Source organism: Capsicum annuum, chromosome 4 (genome assembly GCF_002878395.1).
Source record: "Capsicum annuum cultivar UCD-10X-F1 chromosome 4, UCD10Xv1.1, whole genome shotgun sequence".
NCBI classification, from domain to species: domain Eukaryota; kingdom Viridiplantae; phylum Streptophyta; class Magnoliopsida; order Solanales; family Solanaceae; genus Capsicum; species Capsicum annuum.
In genome coordinates, this window is record NC_061114.1 from 133,057,337 (window position 1) to 133,066,485 (window position 9,149).

Sequence of the window (9,149 nt, forward strand, 5' to 3'; positions counted from 1 at the left end):
ACAGATGTGTGATCTGTTTGAACTATTATTTTCCTATATTGTACATATTAGATTTACTGTTATCCTTTTTTAATGATGCATTAATCAATTAGAATCTTTTTTATTTTCCTGTTATCTTTAGATAATATGGCTCCAAAAAGAAAAGAAACTGAATCAAGTCCAAATAAAGGAACAAGTGAAGCATTAGGCTACATCCACCACTCTATGAGCTTTCTTTACAGGCGATGTCTCAATCAGAAGTAGAAGATAATGAACATGGAGATGAAGAATGTTACAAAAGCGATGATCCAAATGCTAATAGCCCTTCCACTAAAGAGCTGGTCAAAACGTTCATCATTCATAGTTATCCTGCGAGAATACAGTGTGATGATGCCACAGATTTAACTGGTGATTTGGTGGTTAAGTCATCCATGAGAAAAAATTTTGACGCCTTCACAAAAATACTTCGAGACTAAAAATTGGATGCTTATTTCAGGCACAACCGCTTTGAGCAATATCTTAATTTGTCGGAGGATAACATGCTCGTTTCTAAATGTCCATGGTATATGATCTTCTCAGGCGTAGGTTTATGTATGAAAATAAATATAAGATGGATGAGGTGTCGATAAATTACTATGACATGTCTGTTTGTTTTGGTTGGAATGAGTTTTTCATAGTTATTGAACTAAAATGTTATTCTCCTTCTCCTTCTTAGCTTATACCTATTCTAACCCAAAAAGGGCACCCCGCACACCCAAAAAAAGGAAAAGGCAAAGGTAAGTCAAGTAATGGTGATTACTTGGTGTCCTTTGTTGGTCCAAGCTTTAAAAAATAAAAATTTGATAGAAGCATTGAAAGGTAAAAGAGTTTCAACTAAGCACAAACAATCATTGTGCTTGGTTTGGTTTGTACATAATATTCTTTGGGCGAAAAACGTTAACAAAAACATACCACTTGGTTTAATAAATCTTTCTGAGGATTTTGAGGCATTTAACACCTATCCTTTGGGTTATGAAAGCTTTAAAATGACTATCAAACATTTTTTGACTCCGTTAACGCTAAAGACAGTCAAACTTATATGGCTTTCCATGGGCTTTCATGGTAAATATTTCTTTTATTATGATTCATTTATTTTTTATTGAATATTAATTTGATTTATTGGCATTATTTTATAGGCTTGGGCATTTGAAGTCATTCCTTATTTGAGACAACGAGTGAACTACCCGGAAGAAGTTTCATATCCAAGAATCCTAAGATGATTTCGGATAAAACTGATAAAAAAGCAAAAAAATTTTATATCTTCAACCCCTCGAAGGAAGTAGTAAGTCTAACTCTAATTAAGTTTTTGTTTAAATTAATGATTTTTTTAAATAATTTAATCATCATTCTAATATATGTACTAATTTATTTTAGATTGTTCATCTGTGTCTTATTCTGACCAATCGACAATTGAAAATGCTATTTTTTCTTCCTTTACGGTCTGTGGAAACTTTATTAGATCCTAAGTTCATTGATAGAATAAAAAAGGAATTGTTTGGAGTAACAATAATTCACAAGAAAAATAATTTTTGAGGGTGGGCTTGTTGTTGTTGATGGTGTTAGTGGTGATGGGACTATTGGTAGTGTTAGTGTTAGTGGTGCTATTGTTGGGGATAATGATACTCCTCTTATAGTTTTTGAAACAACAAACCAATATGATTATGATCATACTGATTTTACAGATTTTTCCCCTCCTAGCGAATGTTTTGCATGCAAATGTCAAAACAGCAAGGCAAAACATGATGGAGTAATTAATGTTATTAATGCATTAACTGCTTTCATAAAGAAATTGACATCTAAATGGGTTGTCATTCCATCAAATAAGATTTCATATCCATACACTCTATTAGAGATTAAGGCGGCTAAGGGGAGAAGGAAAGAAATCTTTAAGGCATTATCAAGCATCGAAAAAAGCAAAATTACAACTCCTCTGTCTTTGTCTTGCACTTTTGATCAATGTACAAGGGCCACAGGAGAGCAACATAATCTTAAGAAGGTAAATATTTATCATCTATTCCAACAAACAAAGAAACTACATATCTGTTTCAGCAGATGATACATCTGCTAAAAATTATCAAACAGACATAGAAATCTATTGCAACATATGGCTAACCTATTGCATCTAATGTATTATATATTGCAATATATGTCTCATCTGTTGGAGGAAATCAAATAAGTTACTAATTATATTAATTTTTCTCAACAGATGACTCATTTATTGGGATAAATTACATCAAGACTTCCTTACTATTTTAGATTATTCCAACAGATGAGTCATCTGTTGGAATAGATGGGTCATCTGTTGAAAATTGTCATACAGGTCTTTCTACTGTTTTAATTTGTACCAACAGATGACCTATCTGCTGCAATCGATGGGTCATCTATTGGAAATTATCATATAGGTCTCCCTTTTGTTTTAATTAGTCCTAACAAATGACCCATCTGTTACAACAGATGGTAATCTGTTGGGATAAATTAAAATAGGAGGAAGACCTGTTTGATTTCCTCCAACAGATGAGTTATTTTTTTGTTTGTTTCGTATCCCTGTGATTAGCATTGACAATTCTATCTTTTCAGGTGGATCTCACAGTAGAAGCTACTGTTGAACATCATAATATCACAGTTGATAATACATCAACTGCTTTCAAAGGTAAAGAAAAAGTCAAGTCTATTAGTCTGAAGAACGGAATAATTACCCATTTGAAGGGTTCAACATCTCGGACGATGCTCTACAAAAACTAACAATGTTGATCAATGACTATTTAGAATAGATTGCTGATGGGTTGTTAAAGCTTCATTACAGCATGTACATAAATTATTTTTAATGATATTGATTTATACAATTCTTCTTGTAATAATATGACATTAACACATATAAATCATGCAGAAAATAAAATGAAGAATACTACAAAGTGAACCAATCGGGTCTTGATTTTGATATGTTTGACTTTGTTGTTGCACATCTCAGAATGAAAAATTGGTTCTATTTGATATCACAGCCCCAAACTTGCTGGAATGATAAGGTCTAAATGTCATACATTATCTTACTATTAATACTATATTTAATTGTATCTGTTTATTAATTTTATTGTTACGTAATCTGAAATATTTGATAATATGTGCAAGATATCGATGTCTTTTTAACTACCTTCAAAAGAAGGCCAAGTTCCAAACACAATAACAATACAGATACATGATAGACAATTATTTGTACAAAGTTTACATCAAGAATGCCTACGATAGATATTGTCAATAACAGCAAGAAGTTTCCTGAAATAAGGAATGTTTAATCAACATCATCAAAGGTTTTAGCATTCTATCTGGCTTACCTTGACATTTGATCGATGAAGTGTATATCCCAATCAATTGTGGTGCTGAATTCCATCGGGCATTGGCTATCGTCGTACTAAAAGAGAGGTTCATCTGAGTTTACGACTCGATGTCAGGAAGGAGACGTTCTGGGCCATCGTCTAAGATGCAAAAGATGGCCAAAATATTACCTACTTACCTTGGTGTAAGTGAATTTTTGGATCAAAGATTCATACTGATTGGTTGTCGATTGAAGCATACCAGGATAAAATGGGTAATCCATTTAATATAGCATATACTGCATGAATTTCTCAACAACCCAGTGGTAGCCTGTAAGTATCATGATTTAATTTCATTTCATAAATTTCACAACTCTTTCTTAATTGCAAGATATGGATTATTTGATTTTTACAAATGCAGGGATTGCGGTCTTTTTGTTGTCGCTTACGCTAAGTATTTGACCGATGGATTACAAGTATCAAATGATAGACTTGATGTCGAATTGTCCATAAAAGATATGCTACTCTTTTATGGAAATATGGAGAAGCAAAAGCTCAGAAACCATATGCAAGCGACATTAAAGATCCACTATCACCAAAGTCAAATTTCATAGCACTGAATGAAGAACAATTTTTCCATATTGAGTAGATCTTTATAGCTTGATCTTGTCAAAGTAATAACCTCTCCTTAGGAATTTTTGGCTTCAAAACTTAAACTGTTGATTTATTTATTGAGTAGATCATTTGTACCCATAACAATTTTTTACATATCATTTATCTATTGATTTATTTCATGTAATTTCTGAAGGCTTAGATTTATTTTATTTTGTCTATAAATTTTATTTTATCCTTAGATTTGAAAATTATTAATTGAAATGGAATACTAGATTCAAATATTGCAACAAATAATAGATGTGTTGCAATAGACGACATATTTGTTGGAAATTATCAAACAGACTTAGACATATGTTGCAACACGTAGGTCATCTGTTGGAAATTATCAAACAGGTCTTCCTGCTATTTTGATTTGTTCCAATAGATGACCAATCTGTTGCAACAAATAGTCTATTTTTTGCAACAGATAGACTTAGATATAAACATCTGCATAATGCAATAGATGACCAACTTATTGCAACAGATAAATTATTTGTTACAATAGATAGACTATCAATTGTAGTAGGTTAGTTGTCTATTGCTTTATGCAGATGTCTATGTATCTATATATTCCACTTGTTTGCAATATTTGAACTTAGTAATTATTTTTTGTACTAATTCATAATTTTCAAAATTTAATAAAGCAATTGAATTTTCAATAAACATAAAAAATTGCCACTACATGTAAAGTTACTTGAAATACAAAATTGTCACAATATTGGTGTTTCTACGTCTTCTTCTTTTACATACATAGACTCCAATCTTTTAGTTATTACCCCATAAACCCAGACATCTTACATCCTTGCCATAGTGTTATCGCATAGAAAGGTTGTTGGGTTGGACATTTCTGTGCCGGTTAGCAAATATTCGATATGTGCAAGCGCGTACGACCTGTACGTGGAACCGGTTGAATTTTTTGGAACGTACTTTTCCTTGTTTCGACCTTCAAAATCCTATTTTTCATTCAACACTTACACTGGAAAATGCTTCATCAGTTTACTTTACCTCAACAAGGTGACGAACAAGTCCAATAATGGCTACATCTGGGTAAAAAAGTCTGCCTCTTCGAAGATAGGTAAGTTTCAGTCATAAACCTTCATCATTCCATCCTCGAGTAGTATATTAAGAGCCAAAAAATGCTTTGCATCCATGTTTATGACTGCTAGAATTCTCTTTCCCTTTATCCAGTCTTTGTCGTGTGGATATGGCCTCTTTCCTCTAACATATTTAATCATATCTTCATCCCATTCAAACCTAGAAACTAAGGAATCAAATCCCAAGCCACCGGGAGTTGATCCTACCTGAATGAGCTCACCGTATCTATTCTTAAAATTATTGTAGAAGTTGAGGTCCATTATCCTATCGCCAGCATCATAAGCATTCGAGTACGCTAATTTCATGTCCCTCACGAGGAAGAAAATTTCATCAATATACTATGATATAAGAATACAATATTTTAAATAGGTTAGTAATTTTAAAAAAGAAAACAAAAGTGGAAAGAAGCAACGGATGGTCTATCTATTGCATAAGGTTCTCTGAATTTGTTAACAGATTAATGCAACTTATGCAACAGATGGAAAATTTGTTGCAACAGATGAACCACCAATTGAACCAGAACACCCAGCTGCTGCAGTAAATGACACATTTTTTGCATAGTTTCTTCTTCATGGAGTAAATTATAAGGTTAGGTTAGGTTAGAAAAATTAAACTTACCGTGTCCACGTACCACACTTCCATATCTTTTATCTTCTTAAAGTCTTAGGGAAAAAGGCATTCATGGTGAAGGTTTTTGTGCGTTGCTTGGAATTTACGTACTTTCTCGAAACAACCTTTTGTTTGGCGTCAAGTTCTACGTATATGTTCACCTTCTTTAATAGTCCCTAAACTTCATCAACTCTTGGAAGAGTAAGAGGTGTTGCAATTTTATTTGGTTTCAAATTTGAGGGTATTTGTCTAATTGGTTTTTTCTTCTTCCTAACCTCCACTTTAGGAGTGTATGGCTTTCTCACCTTCTTGGATGGTATGACACCCCTCTTGAATTTCAACTCCTTAACAACATCAATGAGTGTATCTATTTTTTTAAAGAGTTTTTCCTATCTATCCATGCAATCTTTGCATTTGCAATGAGAACATGGGTGTGAAGAAGGGTGAGAGGAACCAATGTAAGGGTGATTTTAGACACACTTATTTTTTCTGGAGCATCAACATGCTCATCATCATGACTGACATCGGCATCAGCATCAGCATGCGGCCACCAAAATTAACAACTCCACCAGTAACACCCCAAAAGCAGCAACCAGATCTATTGCAGCAGATTGATCATGAAGAGACTCAACATGAGGCTGGCCTTGCCCAACTTCTTTTCTTATGGAGGTTTCTCTAGCCAATTCCTTATTTATTAACTCACTGTTGGGTCTGCTATTGTATCAACAAGACCTAGAGTAATAAAAGAAGTCATCCCCAACTTCTTGTTATTGGGTACAATCCATGGATGGACAACCTATAAAAAAAGGTAGATACGTCTAAATCAAATAATAATTTAAAGTCAGTTGGGTAACATGTTAACATAGACAACTTATGAAACATATGATCTTTATGTTACAAAAGATGATATTTTTGTTGTAATAGATAATTCATTTGTGGCAACAGATTAACCATCTATTGCATAAGTTATAGTAGATGGATAATCTGTGAAGTAAGTTTGAGAGAACCAAAGCAACATATGGGTAATATGTTGTGAAATATGACCCATCTATCGCAATAGATTTCCTATCTATTGCACCAGTTGCAGTCAGGTAATCTGTTAAGATAAATTACAATAGATGACCTATTTGTTGCAACAGATGGACTATCTGTTGCAATATCTTTATTTGAGTTAAATTATTTTACTTGAAAGAAAACTTAGTACATCATCCAGAGGGTTAAAGAGATCAACATCCTTATTTCTTGTGTTACACTTTGTAGTCAACCACCTAAGGATCCTTGGATGAGAAACCTCATCCGGGTAATCCTTGACCTACTTTCGAAAGGGAGGAATGGCTTCAAATTCCCAAGCCTAAAATATATAAACAGGAAGGAAACAAAAAAAAGTCATAACAACTATTTAATATAAATTGGTGTAAGAGTAAACAACTACTGATTAAATTTACCATGAAAGCTCAAGGAAAATCGTATAAGGTGATCGTCTTTGGGGATAGTTTTGTCAATAAATATTTGAAAGTCAACTTGTAGCTGTCATATCTCCAGAGATAATTATTGAATTTCTCAAAATCCTCAGCAATCTCCAACAAATCATCTTCTATGACTTTGTAGACGTCTCTTGCCAATATAACGAAATGGGCAAACCAAACTAAGCACAATTGCTCCTTGTACTTATTTGGTATGATTTTATCCTTGAGATATTCTAACAACATCATGGCTTTGTATCCATATGCAACAATGTCCAACAACCAATTTATTTTTTCCTTGCGTTTGTTGGTTTTGGTGGGTGGTCACTTGGACAATATTTTGCCTTTGTTTGATGGTAGTGGTTTTGCTGTCCTGCTTGTCTTGGACATTTTGAGGGGTGTTTCCTTGATGAGAGGTTCTTTAGGATTATTGCATCTCAAGTCTGTCACTATGGTAAACTCTTTCATGCCAAAACAAACCAACATGCCATAGTAGTTAATCCAGATTTCATCCATTTTTTCGCCCCCTCCTTCAAATCTTTATCATCCCCCACATACTTGATCCTGCTCTTGAGAGGACCATATACCGTACTCATTTGGAAATGGGCATTGTTTTCCTTAGGCAGCTTAAGAAAGTGTCCAAAGCAACTCTTCTTAAAATATTCTTCTAGTTTTTCCTTCTTCATAGTATTCCTAAAATCATCAAAAGGTTTTCCCAAATGAGATTTAACTACAACATCTCCAGTTAAATCTGCAGGGTTATCTATTAGAATCTCAACTTAAAACCTGTCAATACTAATAGTTTTAACAGGATCATAATGGGATTTCAATCTTAATTCATGTCCCATTGATGATGCACTATCATTATCTTGATCATCATCATCTTTCTCACTTTCTACTTCCTCCTCTTCTTCTTTATCTTTTTCTTCTTCCTCCTTACTTTTATTTTCCTCACCACCCTCTACAAAACCTTCTCCACCTCCCTCAATATCGTTGTTATATCTTTCATCAGCTTCATTTTTCCCTGGCTGAGATTGTTCAGGAAGCTCCTCGAAATCCATATGTACTCTAGCCTTTTATTAGATGGTAAGAAATTGATCCACTTTCACTTTCTTTTTTTTTTTGGGAGACATTTTTTTACCTAAAAACATGAGAAAAACAAAAATACATTATAACTATTGTCTGCATGATTTTAAAATAAAAAGGTAACCCAAAATTTTATAAATTTTTATACAACAAATTGCAAAAAAATATTCCAACAGATAACCCATCTGCTGGAACAGATCAATCATCTGTTATAATAGATGCATAACCTATTGCAATAGATGAATAACCTATTGGAAGAGATCAAAATAGTCTTGCTACTGGCTTATTTTCTTCTAACAGCTGATATATCTGATGCAACAGATGGTTAATCTATTGGAAGATCTATTTTGTTTTATACCAATAATGATACATTTGTTGCAATAGATGGGGAATCTATTTGAAGACCTATTTTAGTAACTCCCAAAAGATGTTCCATCTATTGCAACGAGTGGATTATCTCTTAGAAGTTATCAAATTAAGTAGTTGTTCTATTTTGATAACTTCCAATAGATTATTCATCTTTTGCAATAGATGGATCATCTGTAAGATGAAATTGAATCAGTCCTTCCACATTTCCATCAGATTGTAATCTGTTGGGCAATACAGAACCTAACACCACCAATACCACCACCACCACCAACAACAACAACAACAACAACAATACCACCAATACCACCAATACCAATACTAACACCAACACCACCAATACCAAAACCACTAACACCACCACCACCACCAATACCACCAAACCAACACCACCAACAACAACAACAATACCACTAATACAACCACTAATACACCAATACTAACAACACCAACACCAACACCACCAATACTACCAACACCACCAATACCAATACCAATACCACCAACAACACCAATACCAACACCAACACCAACACCACCAACAACAACA